The following is a 15,547-nucleotide window of genomic DNA, read 5'->3' as shown; positions in this document are numbered from 1 at the left end:
GCCCTCTTATTATAGACCGGGCACCGGCTCGCTCTCCTCCTCCACGGGACTTTGACAACCCTCCCATTTCACAGCCCCAGCTACCTACCGCAAGCCATTGCCACAAGGTCCAGCAGGGTTTGAGGCTGGTTTCCTTGCAAGGTGTTTCCTCCCCATCCTGATTTTCGGGAAAGGGTAGTAGACTCACTCGCCCGCCAGTTCAGTCTCACTTTCCTTTTTGAAAAGTGGGCCAAATGCGTTTGCGGAGAGGTTAATTTCTCGCCTCCTGCACATAAATGGTGGGTGCCATCTCTGGCTGGGCTTCCTTTTATGGAAGGCGCTGTCATTTGGGATCTTTGGGCTTTTGCACAAGTTGGTAGGGCAGGAAACCCCCCTCCCCAAAGGGTGGGGAAGTTTTGTTTTTATAAAATAAACAACACAAATTTCCCCCGCGCTCAACTGTACGTGGCACATAGTAACTGAAGTTTGATATATGCATGTTTGCCTTTATAAGGAATGAAATAGCATTTTAAAACCCATCCTATTGATTATATTTTAAATCCAGAAGTGTCTGTGAGAGAGACAGAGAGATCAGATTGTGTGTCCTTTAATGGGCAGGAATTTGTTAATAGCACTGCATCATGAGAAAACATTATGATTCAGGTTTCTCTAGGGGGATGTTAACTGTGGTGCAGTGTACAGTCTTGTCTCCAAAGTAGTTAACTGGCACAGGTAGGCAGAAAGAGCCAGTTCACTCCCTGGTAGATACAGAGCTTCTTAAATGCTAAAAGTGAATTGTTGGCAGACATGGGTTATTCCTAAAGTGATCAAAACTCTTAAGGGATTTTTTTTTTTAGAGAGAGAGAATCTGTGTGGGTTTATCAAAACTGTGCCATCTTAATTACAACTTCGTATACCTCCCTTCATCCAAAGGTCAGAGGGCAGTTCACAAGAAAAATAATACATACTCATCTTGAGAATATATACATTATATATAATGTAATACTGAGTCTGTATATTCTATATTAGAAGAACATTAGTTTGCAGGTTTTTAGGCCTCTTCATCGGGCTTTCTGTATTCAACTTGTGTGGTTATATATACTGACTTTACAAATGTTTACGTGTTTTGAGGAATCATTATCAGTGTTTTAGATAGAGCTTGTCTGTTCAGTTAGGAATATGATTCGAAGTCTCCAAGGTACTCCTATTTCCTCTGGTGCTTGGCTGCGTATTGCAATTTTTTAAGCAGTACATCGCCAGGCAGGGTAAAGGAGAGCTATCTGTCAGTTCGCAAGGATTTTCACAACAGCTGAAAACCTTTCGATGTGGACGAAAAGTCATGTGGTCAATCATCTGAACATGTCCTAAAGACGGAAAGTGAAAACAGCCAGTATAATCGGTTAATTGTTGCAGTAGGGAAGATATGAATTCAGAGTTAGACGTGTGTGGGGGGAGGGAATGGTGTTGCTTAAGGGATTTTCAGTGGCCTGTATGTAAAGGAGACTGAGCAATCCTGTTGCAAAATCTTACAACTGCCCCACCATCACTAAAGAGAACTTCAGGGAGTCTCATCCGAGCTCATACACCTGGGCAGCAGTGTCTGGAAATTACTTTGGGAAATACAGTTACAACTGCTCACATAGGGTGTTTTGGAATAAACACAGTGTCTTTGCGAGCGGATCTGATTTTGGAGGCATTTTGTTCCTTATGTTTATTTAGGCCTCGGTCCTATACCTTACTTACCCAGGAGTAAGTGCCATTGAACTCGGTGGGGCTTGCCTGTGAGTAGACATTTTAATAGGAGTAATTTGTCTACTCCCAACTACAATAAACACATACCAAGGCTGTTGTCCTAAACTGCCTTTTCCGGGAATAAGCCCTATTGATTTACTTTTGAATAGACACCTATCCAGTTGTGCTGTGAGATTTCATAAATAGCAGAATAGTTAATGCTGCTGCAGAAATTGGTAGCGCTCCTTCACTTGCTAAGCATTTATGGCAAAAGGACTGATCAGGCTACCTAAGTATCTGATAGAGACTTGCAGGCGTGCTGTTTCAAGGAAATGTGGCAAAATGTGTATGGAATGATCATAAAATTTTGATATAGGTCAAAGGTGAGAGAATAAAAGGTGGGTGGAGGAAGAGGGGGAAAGTGATAAAAGGACCGTGCACATTAATTATAGGTAGAAGATAAGCTGCGCGCTCTTCCTTTATTGTATCCGCATAAGAGGGTGCTTTTGTTGAAAAGCAGATTAAATTCTAGCCCTCTTCAAAAGCAGTGATAACAATTCAATATTGGCCTAATTTAGATATCTGGAGTGCTTTGTGGGCTTCTCTGATTCTTCCTTCCTTCCTTCTCCTCTGCCACCCCTGGCTTCTCATTTGCTTTCCCTTCTTCCCTTTTTTTGGTTAGCGACAAGGAGTTATAGTTTGCTGAAACATCTGACCCAGATTAACTATAGCAGGGGTGTGGAACCTGTGGCCTTCCCGATCTTGTGGGATGCCCAGCTCCCACCAGCCTCAAACAGCATGGCCAGTTGTTAGGGATGAAGCAACATCTGGAAGGCCCTCATCCCTGAACTTCGGCTCCTGGTCCTAGTTGACTTTCAAATCAGAATTTGAAACTGGGTTCCTGATCCTTGTTTTGAGGTGGTTGTGGGGAACGACCTTGTGCAGTGGTAACCATAGGTAGCGTGGTTCAAATGTTGTGGTAGCTAGGAAAGGAGGGATTCATGTAGGAAGAGGAAGAAGGGCAATGGTGGAGCCTTGAAGCCCATCTCCCCCAACCATGGTTGAGCAATCAGCCCAAGGTGGTGACTGAACTAGACAATAGTCTCAAGGCCCAATTCAGAAGGGGAGTTTAATGGAAGTTTTTTTTTAAAAAAAATGAATAAATATGTGGATGAGTGTGCTTATTTTTTTGTTCTTATGGTACCTCAAGATTTCGGAACACCTCATTGCAGCTCCGTGGCTAGAGTTTACAGAAGGCAGTCCTGTGTTTGAAGAAGCCGTCTACTTGACAGGCTGTCTGGTGCAAGCTCAGCTTAAAGGTGACAGAGGAGAACAAGAGTAGCATTGAAGTTGGCCATCAGGAGTCAGCAAGACAGATCAGGCACACAGGATACCAGATCATAGCCTTTCTGAAGACATCTGAAGGCAGCCCTGTTTAGGGAAGCTTTTAATGTTTGATGGACTATTGTATTTTAATATTTTGTTGGAAGCTGCCCAGAGTGGCTGGGGAAACCCAGCCAGATGGGCGGGGTATAAATAATTAATAATAATAATAATAATAATAATAATAAATATTAATAATAAATATTATTATTATTTCCCACTGCTGTGCGGTGCATTGCATTTCAATTTAAATAATAGCAATTCTGAAAATTCACATCTATACCTATAAATCATCACATGCAAATTTCATGTAACATTTGCCCTGTTTTTGTGCAGATGACACATACTCCACCTTGCAGTGCACAAACGATCCTTGGCAGAAAAGAAATTCAAACTTGCGCCTCCCACATACTGATTCAGAGCTTACATCTCTGCACCACTCTCAAATTTCTGGGATAAAAGTATGCTTTTGCCTGTTGGTTCACGTTTACTGCATCTTCGAGAGGACCAGTGTGAGGCCGTAAGATTTTTTCAGCAGGTACCAGGGTGGGGGGAAATGTAGAAGACAATTGGAAAATCACAGTCACCTTCTTTCCTTGGCAACGCTAGAGAACGTATAAAACCAGGTTATCCTATAAATGTTCCAGGCACCCTAATTGGATTCCATTATTATTTAGAATTACTGTTTCTTCAGAGGACCTCTTTACGTATTCGCTGCTAAACAGTTGCTTCTCGAGTGATTAAGGCCAGAGTACCGTGCAGTGGAGTGTTTCTGCGCTAAATCATTTTGATAAGGTTGAGAAGATCCTTGAAAATCCATTTCTTAAACAGGGTGTCGGAAGAAGAGACCAGTCATTTATTGTGTAAACCTAAGAGGGGCATTTTGCTGGCCTTTTACTTCTCATGCTGCAGATCATTATGCAACGTGGAACATCTCCACTGGCTTGAGTTCCTGAAGTGCTGGATAGATAGAGGCTTTGGGCCTTGTTTGTTGCGTGGGTTGCGAATTGTGTTTGCATGAGGGATGGAGCGATGCGATCCCTAAGTTTACAGGGCAATATATAAGTTCAACAAATAAATAAATAATAATAATGATATATACAGATAGAACTGCCCAGTTCTATTGAGCATGTTTAGGATTATAGCAGTATAGGGCTCTGTATATTTGAAAAGTATTTCTTGGCTTCTATGAGGCACAGAGTTTAAGGCCAGGATCCTTAGAGCTGTGTCAAGAACATACAGAAGTTTGAACATACCCACTGGAATTTTTTAATGCCACCTCCTTTTGATCAGCAGACTCGGCTGACTCCATAAGGTCATATTGCAAACAGGTTTTAAAAAGCATCTTTTTGCTTCAAAAGCCATTTCCCATGTGGTGGCTGTTTGAGGAGCTCAAGATGCTCACAGGCCCCTTTGGGTTGCAGAACTAGGTTTGGTAATCCTTCATATCTTGGCACTTTATAGCTGTGTTTGAAACTCTTATATATATATATATATATATATATATATATATATATATATATATGTTTGCCAAATGGCATCTGAATCCTAGATTATGGTTGCCACAACAGAATGTCTAGGTGACTTTTGCAGTTGGAATTTTATTTTATTTTATTATTATTAATTTAATTTCTGTACCACTTTATATTTTAAAGAAAAAATCTCCACATGGTTTACAACACATTAAGACATCAAATAAAACAACCCAGAATAAAACAAATTCAACCTTCAAGGAAAATATTTCAGACCCTTCTCTAAGTGACATTTTGCTTTCTCCATATTTATTTACCTACTTCATTTATATAGCTACCCCATAGAAGAGGTATTCCAGGAAGATGGTCTGGTGCAGTGGTTAGAGTGTCGGACTAGGACCTGGGAGATCGGGGTTCAAATCAGGAAGTTAACTGGGTGACCTTGGGCCAGTCACAGCCTCTTAACAGAGTTGTCGTTGGGATTAACTGCGGAGTGGGGTGGTGAACCATGTCCTCCTTAGAGGAAAAGTTGGGAAATAAATGCAATAAATAAGCTCTTCTGCTTACCTGCTTAAGAAACTTGGAGGGGCCAGCCAGATGGAGATGTTAGTCGCCAACCTAGCATCCAGAGATATCCGTGTGATCATAATTAGACCCGCGCCAGTGGCAAAACGCGCCTGGCTCCTGGCTAATTTCTAACACTGACTTCAAGGTGGCACACATGGTACTTCTTCCCCCACTATCCAAGCCCTGTGAAGTGGGTTGTTTGAAATACTTTTCTTCCCACTTGTTGTCCCCAAGGAGATCAGCCCATCATGACCTAAAAACAACAACAACAACAATAGAAAAATGAGCAAGCATTGAGTGACATCCAAGGTTGGCGCACGATTGGCTCAAGGTCACCCAGTGAACTTCATGGCAGAGAAGCAATTTAAGCCCTAGTCTTGCACTCTAGTTTGGTCTTCCCCAACTTAGTCTCCTCCAGATGTTTTGGACTGCAACTCTTATCAGCCCCAGCCAGCATGGCTCATAGTCAGGGGTGATAGGAATTGATGTCCAGGAACATGGCGGGGGGAGGGCACTAGGTTGAGAGATGCTGCTCTAGATTCTGCATGCATTTAGCTATATGGATTAAGGGTGTGTTGGTTCCCTGTTCTATTGCTTTTGAACATGGGGGGAAGGAGATAATATGTTGGTGGCGCTGTTTCTTCGTTTTATCATTTCTTGTGTAATCCATCCTTAAAATATGCATATCGAGGGACACTTTGGTTTTATAAAATAAAATAAAAATAAGGTTTGCCGATCAGGTTTGCAAATGCTTACACGAACGTCACAGCTACATTTTCACACTGTGAAACAGGCGTGTGCATTTGTTTAGACCGGGTGTGAAACCTGGGCTTTCAGAGAATCCCACCTGCTGCGTCCTGCAATCTGTTTTGCAGCCATCCTAGGTTTGAAGTATCATTTCTCACATCGTGTTATCCAGTGGGCTCCGTGACCCTTTATTTATTCATTGCGCTTGCAGGTTGCTTCATCATAAAAAAAGTTTCCAGGGCATTCTTGCAACAGAACATGTGGCAAAAAAAAGGTCTGCTTTCAAGCATGCTAGGTTTGTGAAGTTTCTCATGTGCTGAAACCCTTTGGGCAGCTCTTCCTTCCACAGTAATGTGGATGTCTCAACCCGCTTCCAAGGGTTAGACGTTAGACACTGTGTACAGGTGAAACTCAGAATATTAGAATATCATGGAAAAGTTCATTTATTTCAGTAATTCAGCTTAAAAGGTGAAACTAATATATGGAACTAATATACTTAATGAAGGGACATGGGTGACGCTGTGGGTTAAACCACAGAGCCCAGGACTTGCCGATCAGAAGGTCGGTGGTTCGAATCCCCGCGATGGGGTGAGCTCCCATTGCTCGGTCCCGCACGTCAAAGTGCAAGTAGATAAATAGGTACCGCTCCAGCGGGAAGGTAAATGGTGTTTCCGCGTGCTGCTCTGGTTCTCCAGAAGCGGCTTAGTCATGCTGGCCACATGACCCGGAAGCTGTATGCCGGCTCCCTTGGCCAATAAAGCGAGATGAGCGCCGCAACCCCAGAGTCGGCCACGACTGGACCTAATGGTCAGGGGTCCCTTTACCTTTACCTTATACTTAATGAAGTACAGTAGACCAACAACAGCTGATGACACGACTCCCCAAATCTCTTTTCTGATGAGAGCAGCTTTTGCATCTCATTTGGAAACCAAGGACCCAGAGTCTGGAGGAAGAATGGGGAGGCACACAATGCCAGATGCTTGAAGTCCAGGGTGAAGTTTCCACAGTCTGTGTTGATTTGGGGAGCCATGTCATCAGCTGGTGTTGGTCCACTGTGCTTCATTAAGTCCAGGGTCAACACAGCCATCTACATGGAGATTTTGGAGCACTTCATGCTTCCTTCCGCAGACGAGCTTTATGGGGATGCTGACTTCATTTCCCAGCAGGACTTTGGCACCTGCCCACACTGCCAAAAGTACCAAAACCTGGTTCAGTGCCCATGAGATTACTGTGCTTGATTAGCCAGCAAACTCGCATGACCTGAACCCCATAGAAAATCTATGGGGCATTGCCAAGAGACAGATGAGAGACATGAGACTGAGCAATGCAGAAGACCTGAAGGCTGCTATTGAAGCATCCTGGTCTTCCATAACACCTAAGCAGTGCCACAGGCTGATAGCATCCATGCCATGCCGCATTGAGGCAGTAATTGATGCAAAAGGGGTCCAAACCAAGTACTGAGTACATATGCATGCTTCTACTTCTCAGAGGTCCAATATTGCTCTATTTGCAGTCCTTGTTTTGCTGATTTCATTTAATATTCTAATTTTCTGAGTTTGTTAATTTGGGGTTTTCATCAGCTGTACTCCATGATCATCACAATTATAACAAATAAAGGCTTGACATACCTCACTTTGCATGTCGTGAGTCTATCTCATATATTAGTTTCACCTTTTAAGTCGAATTACTGGAATAAATGAACTTTTCCACGATATTCTAATTTTCCGAGTTTCACCTGTATATAGCCAAGCTAAGTGACATTGCCGCTGTGGTATGGATGTACTCCCATCCTCTTCAGTGAGAAAGGGTTCATCAGATCAGTCGGTAGAGCATGAGACTCTTCATCTCAGGGTTGTGGGTTCAAGACACACGTTGGGCAAAAGATTATTGCATTGCAAGGGGTGGGATTAGATTAACCTTGTGGTCCGTTCCAACTCTACAGTTCTGTGATTCTATTGCACAGTGTTAATTGGGCTTTTAGCGACATGGGTCGATCTTCATTTCATATGGCACAAATAAGGGTGGGGAGGGGAAATCTCAGCCTCATTTTTGTGCATAAGAAAGGCTACCTGACTTAGTGAAATCCTATTATTATTATTGATGATAATACTAATTATTATATTTTTAAAGAAATGAAATACTTCACAAGACCAGTTTCACACACAAACACATTCAAACACACACTTCTTCTTATCCAGCCTCCACCAGCAGGTCCCAGGGAGGGTTGCAACATTTTATAATGCAGTATTAAAAAGAGTTAAAGCAAATTACAGTCGCAGAAATCATGCTATTATATAAAATATTAGTCACCTATAATCCAAAAATAACATAATAGAGTATCTGCAATGAGAAGGATGTCCCATTGAGTTCATTGAGACTTAACTCCCATGTAAATTGCTATTACGACTGCAGCCTTAGGTAGCATTCCTACAGCAAGGATTCTGTTGGGATGAGTGGATTAGGATCCAGTGGATCTCCCGGCACAGCTGAGCTACATTGGCTTAACTCCTGCACCTTCAGCTCAGCCAGACATAGAATCAAAAAATGCCAGCATATCTCCTCCCTCCCAGCTGAGCTTGGTGGATGTTGAGTGTAACTTTATGCTGGCTTAATTTGCACTGGCTTGCTCTAAGGCGGCTTCTTGTGTATAGGATTTCTCCCTCAATGACGGAGCGCCTTTTGAATTTATTGCAAATTGGCTTTGGACAGTTTTGTTATTGATGATGTTTGTGGATGGGCATGGGAGAAGCAGCTCATAGCCTATGCACAGGAATGTGATCTGGTGGCCTGAGAAACTCAAAAGCAATGGCATCCCCTTATTTCTGGAACTGATTGTTTACTTCTGGTTATGGCCTGAATAATTGGACTGGGAGGAGATGGGAAAGCCCCATTAGGGGTGTGCAAATATTGCAGGACTGTCCAAATTACTAGGACCTGTGTTGTTTTGCTTTTCAGTACGTGGACAGTTTGTGAAGCAGCATTAACTAATAACAGCCTTACTGTGGCTACTATTTTGGGTTTCTGAGAGCAGACTTGATTTATGGATTGAAACTCAGTTTATATGGATTGAAATATGAGCTGCTCAGAAGGGATGCATTATTGCACAGAGCAGACTGTGGCTAAAAGGAGACTTGCAAAGAAAAGCTGCATTGCTTTCTTCTCTGGTGTATGGCATTAGCCGCCATTACATCGGCTGCCTATGTAAATATACCTCTGGATTTCTGTTTTGTATATGCTCAGATGTAAAAGCTTCTGTTGTGAAATTTAATGGAGAGGTAGCAGGAAAATGTAGCAAATAACCCCTGTGATTAGGTAGACAGGCCTTAACGCCTCCTGATGACTAGAATAGCTAGTTCATTTCTCCACCACTATCATCCTCCTGAGAAGAAATAGAAGGTGAAAAAATGGAATAAAAATACATTTTAGGTTAAAAGTTGTTGCCACCATAAGTATTTGTTCTCCAGAGCTTATCTTATATGTACTTTTTTCTTGTGTGTCAAAATCAAAATCTTATGGCATTTACATTAAATTAAAAACTATGTTTTCTAAAGATGATTATTACATAGGAGTCAAGTTTTGCTCTGGAAAATATCTTTGGTGATTTGTGCTGCTGGACGTTGTCCCTTAAAACTGTGTCGTATCATTTGCATACAATTGGTCACCGTTCAGCTGGTGCAGTCTAACTCGAATGATTCCTCATTTCCTTTCATCAATTCTGCCCAGCAGCTGAGATGCAGGAGATGACTTGCATATTCTCACCTTTACCCACTGAGTTAGAAACCTTATTTTTGTAACAATTAAATAATTTGGCAAACTCGGGCGGTTTCTTTGTGAGAGCCACAATGAACTGGAATCTGTCTGTTCTTTTATTGCCATTAAGGACATTGGGACTTCATTCCACTAGCAACCTGGAACGATATTTCTCCTTCATGTCCTGTGGAAGAGCAGAAACCAAGCAAATATCCTGTTCACTCTTTGGTTGTGTTTGGAAGTAGCAACAACCATGGTTTAATGTTCAGTGGTCCAAATCTTGGACTTGTGTACTCCTCTCTCCTTAATAAATGTTGTTGTTTAGTTGTTTAGTCGTGTCCGATTCTTCGTGACCCCATGGACCAAAGCACGCCAGGCATTTCTGTCTTCCACTGCCTCCTGCAGTTTGGTCAGACTCATGTTTGTAGCTTCGAGAACGCTGTCCAACCATCTCATCCTCTGTCGTCCCCTTCTTCTTGTGCCCTCAATCTTTCCCAACATCAGGGTCTTTTCCAGGGAGTCTTCTCTTCTCATGAGGTGGCCAAAGTATTGGAGCCTCAGCTTCACGATCTGTCCTTCCAGTGAGCACTCAGGGCTGATTTCCTTCAGAATGGATGCGTTTGATCTTCTTGCAGTCCATGGGACTCTCAAGAGTCTCCTCCAGCACCATAATTCAAAAGCATCAATTCTTCCTCGATCAGCCTTCTTTATGGTCCAGCTCTCACTTTCATACATCACTACTGGGAAAACCATGGCTTTAACTATACGGACCTTGGTTGGTAAGGTGATGTCTCTGCTTTTTAATAAGGCTTAATAAATAAAAATCCATGCTATAGCAGCAACAGTCACGTGGACAGAGAAATCAGTCCATTGAGGTCTCAAGTATTTAAAAATCATGCCCACCTCATTTGTGTGATTCTACTGCCACACTCACATGCACATGTCTAATATTGTGGCCATGAAGTTTATAACCACCCAGAGTCAATAATGCCACAGTGCCTGGCTGCATGTCCTCTCCTGGCACATGACAGACTATTTCATAATCACAGGGGTTGTATTTGTCCCCTACTCCGGTGCAGCCATGAAGAAATCTGGGGCTTCTCCTTCCATTTTCGATGAACCCAATGTGTCACTTGAACCCTCAATCAGGTTTAACTATGGTTAGTTGAAACAAACCAGCTTCGTAAACGATGGCTTGACGTTTTCATGCTTCAAGAAACCGCAGTTAAAGATTAGCCACAAGTTTGTGTGGGTTTGGGCAACACAGCAAGCTGCAGTTAAGACAAAATGGAAGTGAGTTTGAATGCCTCCTAGCAGCTGTTCTGGAGGAAGAGGAGGAGACGGGAGACTGCACATGGCTGAGGCTCCCTGTAGCGCCCTCTCATTACATCTGAATGAGGCCATTACTTTTCAGGGGGGAGTATCACACCATTTCTTTTATGTTCCTCTGTGTGTGTATGTATAAACATGGTTTGCCCATCAGCATATCAATTGCCTGTTTCTCGTGCATATCTGTGTAGATGTTACAGTGAGTGCTCAAAAATGGATGAATGTTGTTGTTCACACATGAATGCAGGCAATCCCAGACAAATTTTGCAAATGTCTGACATTTCAGAAACATGCTGGTAGATGCTGGCAGGCACCTAGATGCTGATTGTCAGCATTTGCTTTTCATTTCCCCAAAGTGAGACAATAGTTTCTCCCCAGGCACAGCATAATTCATCTGGGGGTGAGTCTTAATATTTGCACATAAATCCAGTATTCGTCAAATTTTGGACACTCACTGTAAGATACATTATTCATTTAGAACCTACTTGGTTATGCTAGAGATAAATTGGTAATCGACAAATTCAAGACCCTTTTTGATTTTTTAAAAACCAAGGACCAGGTTACATTTTGCAAGAAGGCTGGACTCAATGTGGTCTCAAAGCAGCCAGAGAATGGATAGCTTTGTACTTTCCCAATGGTATTCGTAGTCGTATGTTCATCATCTACCATGAACAATGGAATCTGCCACTATATCAGTACACAAACAGCAGTTCTCCATAGTAACCTGACCCTCTTGGGTAAAATATCACGGAGCTCTTTGATAACGTGCAAATTGTCCCCAAACCATGGTTTGTAGTTTGTGGATTATGGTTTGTGGGTTATGTTGCAGTCTCTGAAGACTTTTACTGTCTGTGTTATAGACATTTGCCACATTTTTAATATTTTGACTGATAGTGTATATATATCGCTTGCCTCAAAAAAGAGTCGTTTCAGGTTTTAGAATATAACCATTCATTAATTTAGCGTCAGGTTAATTAAAGCAACCTATCTGTAGACTGCACTACTTTTAAAAAATAAGTGTGCTCTTTTATCTTACTGCAACACATTTTCTGTACTGCGTATAAAGACACTTTGTTTCTAGAATTTCAGACTTCCATGTGCCAGAAGTTAAATAGAGTCTTAAGTTTTGTTTGCTTAGCTCACTGAGAATAACAAAGTAATAAGTCACATGCCTTAGATCTGCCATAGATTTGACAAAGCAATATCAACATTTGGACGGTGTCCCTGTCATTTTCCTGAAAGATAAATAAAATATTATTAAAAATGTACCCTAAGTGCCCTTGTTAATCCTGTGCTGAGTTGACCTTAAAAGAGTTTGATGGAAGTGTAGCTCATTGCTGAGCCTAAGTCTGTATGCACTTCTGCTGGCAATGATGGTCAACAGGTTTTTGTCTCTTGTAGATGTAATTCCCAACTCATCAGCACATTTGCTTAGAGAAATGGGTGTGGAACCTGCATCCCTCCAGATGTGGTTGGAGTCCCAGTGCCAATCAACCTCAGTCAGCATGCCCAGTGGGTAGAGGTGATGACAGCAGTCCACCAACATCTGGAGAACCACAGACTCACCACTCCCTGGCTGATCCCCATGTGATTTCAGGGGAAAGCCCTTTGTGATTTCACTGATTAACCTGTGCTTAATTTTCCTTTAGAAAATTACAGTTGTTTCATGTTGTGCTAAATATGGAAGAACACAACCAGATGTAAGACTGAGCTCCTCAGAGAGATCCTGGTGTTCCTCATTCATTGCTGATATTTAGATACTAACACTGATTGTCATGGGAATTCTTCTTATTTTACAGTGTTCAATACGGATTGTGTTCGGCATAGTTTGTTGCATTCCTTCTGTCTTCCTCCTTATCTAGAGCTCGGACTTTCCTGCACTTACCAATTTAGTTGCTGTTTCTTTTTCTTTCTTCCTTTTCTGAGGGAGGTGGGGATTTTTGGCATGCTGACACACGGTGCTGTCATTCTTCAGCTAGTATTCCGGAACAGTGTACCAGAAAAAGGCCTTTTCTTCTCCTGCAAAAGATCCGCCTTTTGTGAAAGATCCAGAATGGATCCTCAGCCTTTTCATTTGTGGAGGGGATTGGGTGGGTGAGCATAGTTTGGGAAACATTTGTTTTCTGCCACTTACCTTTGAATGTTGTGAGCCTCCCAGTTTATGAGCTTGGTTTAGAGGAGAATTATGGCAGATGGAGAGGATGGTACTGAGGCAAAGTACTGCTAATGACAGCAATAATTAGCTGCAGAAAAAAAAATTCATCGCAATAACCATGTTATCCATAGTCCTTGCAGATATGTAGTTCCTCTTCTAATCTATACTCCCACAAGATTAGAATTCTGGACTATTATGCGTCAATTTCATACACACATGTTCATAACTCTCTTTTTTGTTATAATTTTTATTAAATTTCTGTTTTACATTTTATAATATTCACTTAAAATATCAATGACTTCCCTTCCTCTCTTTCCATGGTTCATTTTGCACAACATAAATCCCTGCATATTTTATTCAGTATTCTATTATAACATCCACCAAAACTTATTTACACTGTTGAATTTATCTTAATGCCGCCCATGTTTTCCGATATACACAATTTCCCTCCATATAATCAATAAATATTTTCCAATCTTCCTTAAACGTATGTATTTCATGTTCTCTTATTCTATATCTTAGGTCTGCAAGCTGCACATTTTCCATCAGTTTAAGTTGCCATTCTTCTTTGGTTGGGGCCTCGTTCGTTTTCCATTTTTGGCTAACGAAACACGGGCTGCAGTAGTGGCATACATAAATAGCCTTTTTTGACACCTAGAAATTTACAACTGTGTTAATCCCCAACAAAAAGGACTCTTTTTTTAAAAAAAAAGTATTTTAAAACACTTTTTTCAGCTCATTATAAATTATTTCCCAATACTCTCTTACCCTTCTGCAGGTCCACCACATATGAATGAACATACCTTCAGTCTCATTACATCTCCAACACTTACCTGATTCAGACTTACCAATCTTAGCAAGTCTCATCGGAGTTAGATACCATCTGTAAATCATTTTCAGGTAGTTCTCCTTCAAGGAATAACATGTTGTAAATTTCAGATCACTCTTCCAAAGTTTTTCCCAAAGATGAAAATCTATATCGTGTTCTATATCTATTGCCCGGTGTGTCAACATGTTCATAACTGGAGGAACCCAAGGATGTGTATGGAGCATGACAGCAACCACAGAACCTCTCTCAATTTGGGCACAACCTGCCATTAGTGTTGAAAAGAAAACCCTGCACTCTCTCATAACAGTGACATGCGACCAAAGGTGCAGTCAGCCAGCTTCAAATTCACTCCTAACTACGTCAGATCAAACCGCAACTATTCCACTATTAAAAGTGGAAAAGCAATGTTTCCTGCTGAATCTCCATTGGAAGAAAGTTCATTAGGATGCCGCAAACTTTGGATATCACGCAATGTGGTGTAATTGCACTACCCTAGATTAGAAATTGCTTAAGACTAGGTACTTTTCAAGGGTTTGTCTTTTATTTTTCTTAAGGAGAGAGAGAAAAAAGAAAAGAATCAAATGACATTTGGTTTTGTTTTTAAACACTTAATGCACAGTCACTCAAGCAATAGATGGAAGCAGTTAAGACAATTAAAAAATTCCAGGTTTGACTTTATACAGAGGGAGAACTTGGTAGAACCATTGTTATCTTCATTCAATAAATCTTGGCGAGGAGGAAAATAATATTGTAAGGGCATGATAACATAGGACAGAAAGGGGGAGAGTTATTCCTTTTTTTGTTTACCTTGGCCTTGAGCTGCACTGACTTGACAAGTTAATGTTTGCATAATCAATGCATCCTATAATTTTTATATCCACTTGTTCTGCAAGGACAGGACGGACTCTTCCCACTCACACCTACTGGGAACGTCAGTAGTGCAGCCGGTAGCAATCTGAAAAAAATAATATTCTGCGTGCATACGGAAGATTGTCTGAACTGTTTAATTCAGCAAATTGCTTTCTAGATGATCCTTCAGGATACGTCATGTAAAGATGAGATCCACTTACGTTATTGTCACATGCTGACAATATAACATTTTGCTTTCCTCTGTATCCTATCGTTTAGAAGTTGGATTTAATTACCAGTTGGAACGTCTGTCTGATGCAATGCCAGTAGTGATGTTAATGGAGATTATTTAATTATATAATAAAGGGAGGGGTTGCCTGAAGTGCGAAAATGCAGAAGGCCAAGGTTGAGTGCCAAGTGCTTATGGAAGGCATGCAGGGAGGAAATATTTGGGTAGGGAAAGTTTGTACAATGCTAGCTTGGAAGAGCGGCTCACGTGGTTTCATTGCTTCACGATAGGTTCTAGCGTTATGTTTGCACATGTCGCTGAAGAGAAGTCATCATTTTCTTTTTAGCCTGTGGAGAAGTGTCACTGCCAGGCTTGTAAACAGCTAGTGATCTGAGTACCTATGAGTTCATAAGAAGAGCTTGCTGAATCAGACCAGAGGGCTCATCTGGTCCAGCATCCTGGTGGTCAACCAGATGCCCGTGGGAAGCAGGTCTTGAGCACAGCAGCACCCTCTCACCCTGTGGTTT

General features: G+C 41.6%; 1 protein-coding gene and 1 long non-coding RNA gene across 38 annotated transcripts in view; both read left to right on the top strand.

Annotated features, from left to right (window-relative positions):
• Window positions 1-15,547, top strand: part of MBNL1 (muscleblind like splicing regulator 1) — a 184,221-nt gene that overhangs the window by 1,628 nt on the left and 167,046 nt on the right. The gene's annotated exons all lie outside the window — the stretch shown is intronic.
• Window positions 8,148-14,516, top strand: LOC310762519. The gene is made up of 2 exons (XR_014548055.1): window positions 8,148-9,945; window positions 10,438-14,516. It is a non-coding gene; the product is annotated as an uncharacterized lncRNA (long non-coding RNA).

Source organism: Podarcis filfolensis (assembly GCF_964270895.1).
Source record: "Podarcis filfolensis genome assembly, chromosome: 5".
Taxonomy (NCBI): Eukaryota; Metazoa; Chordata; class Lepidosauria; order Squamata; family Lacertidae; genus Podarcis; species Podarcis filfolensis.
The sequence above is the reverse complement of the archived record's forward strand: the minus strand, read 5'-3'. Positions and strand labels throughout refer to the sequence as shown.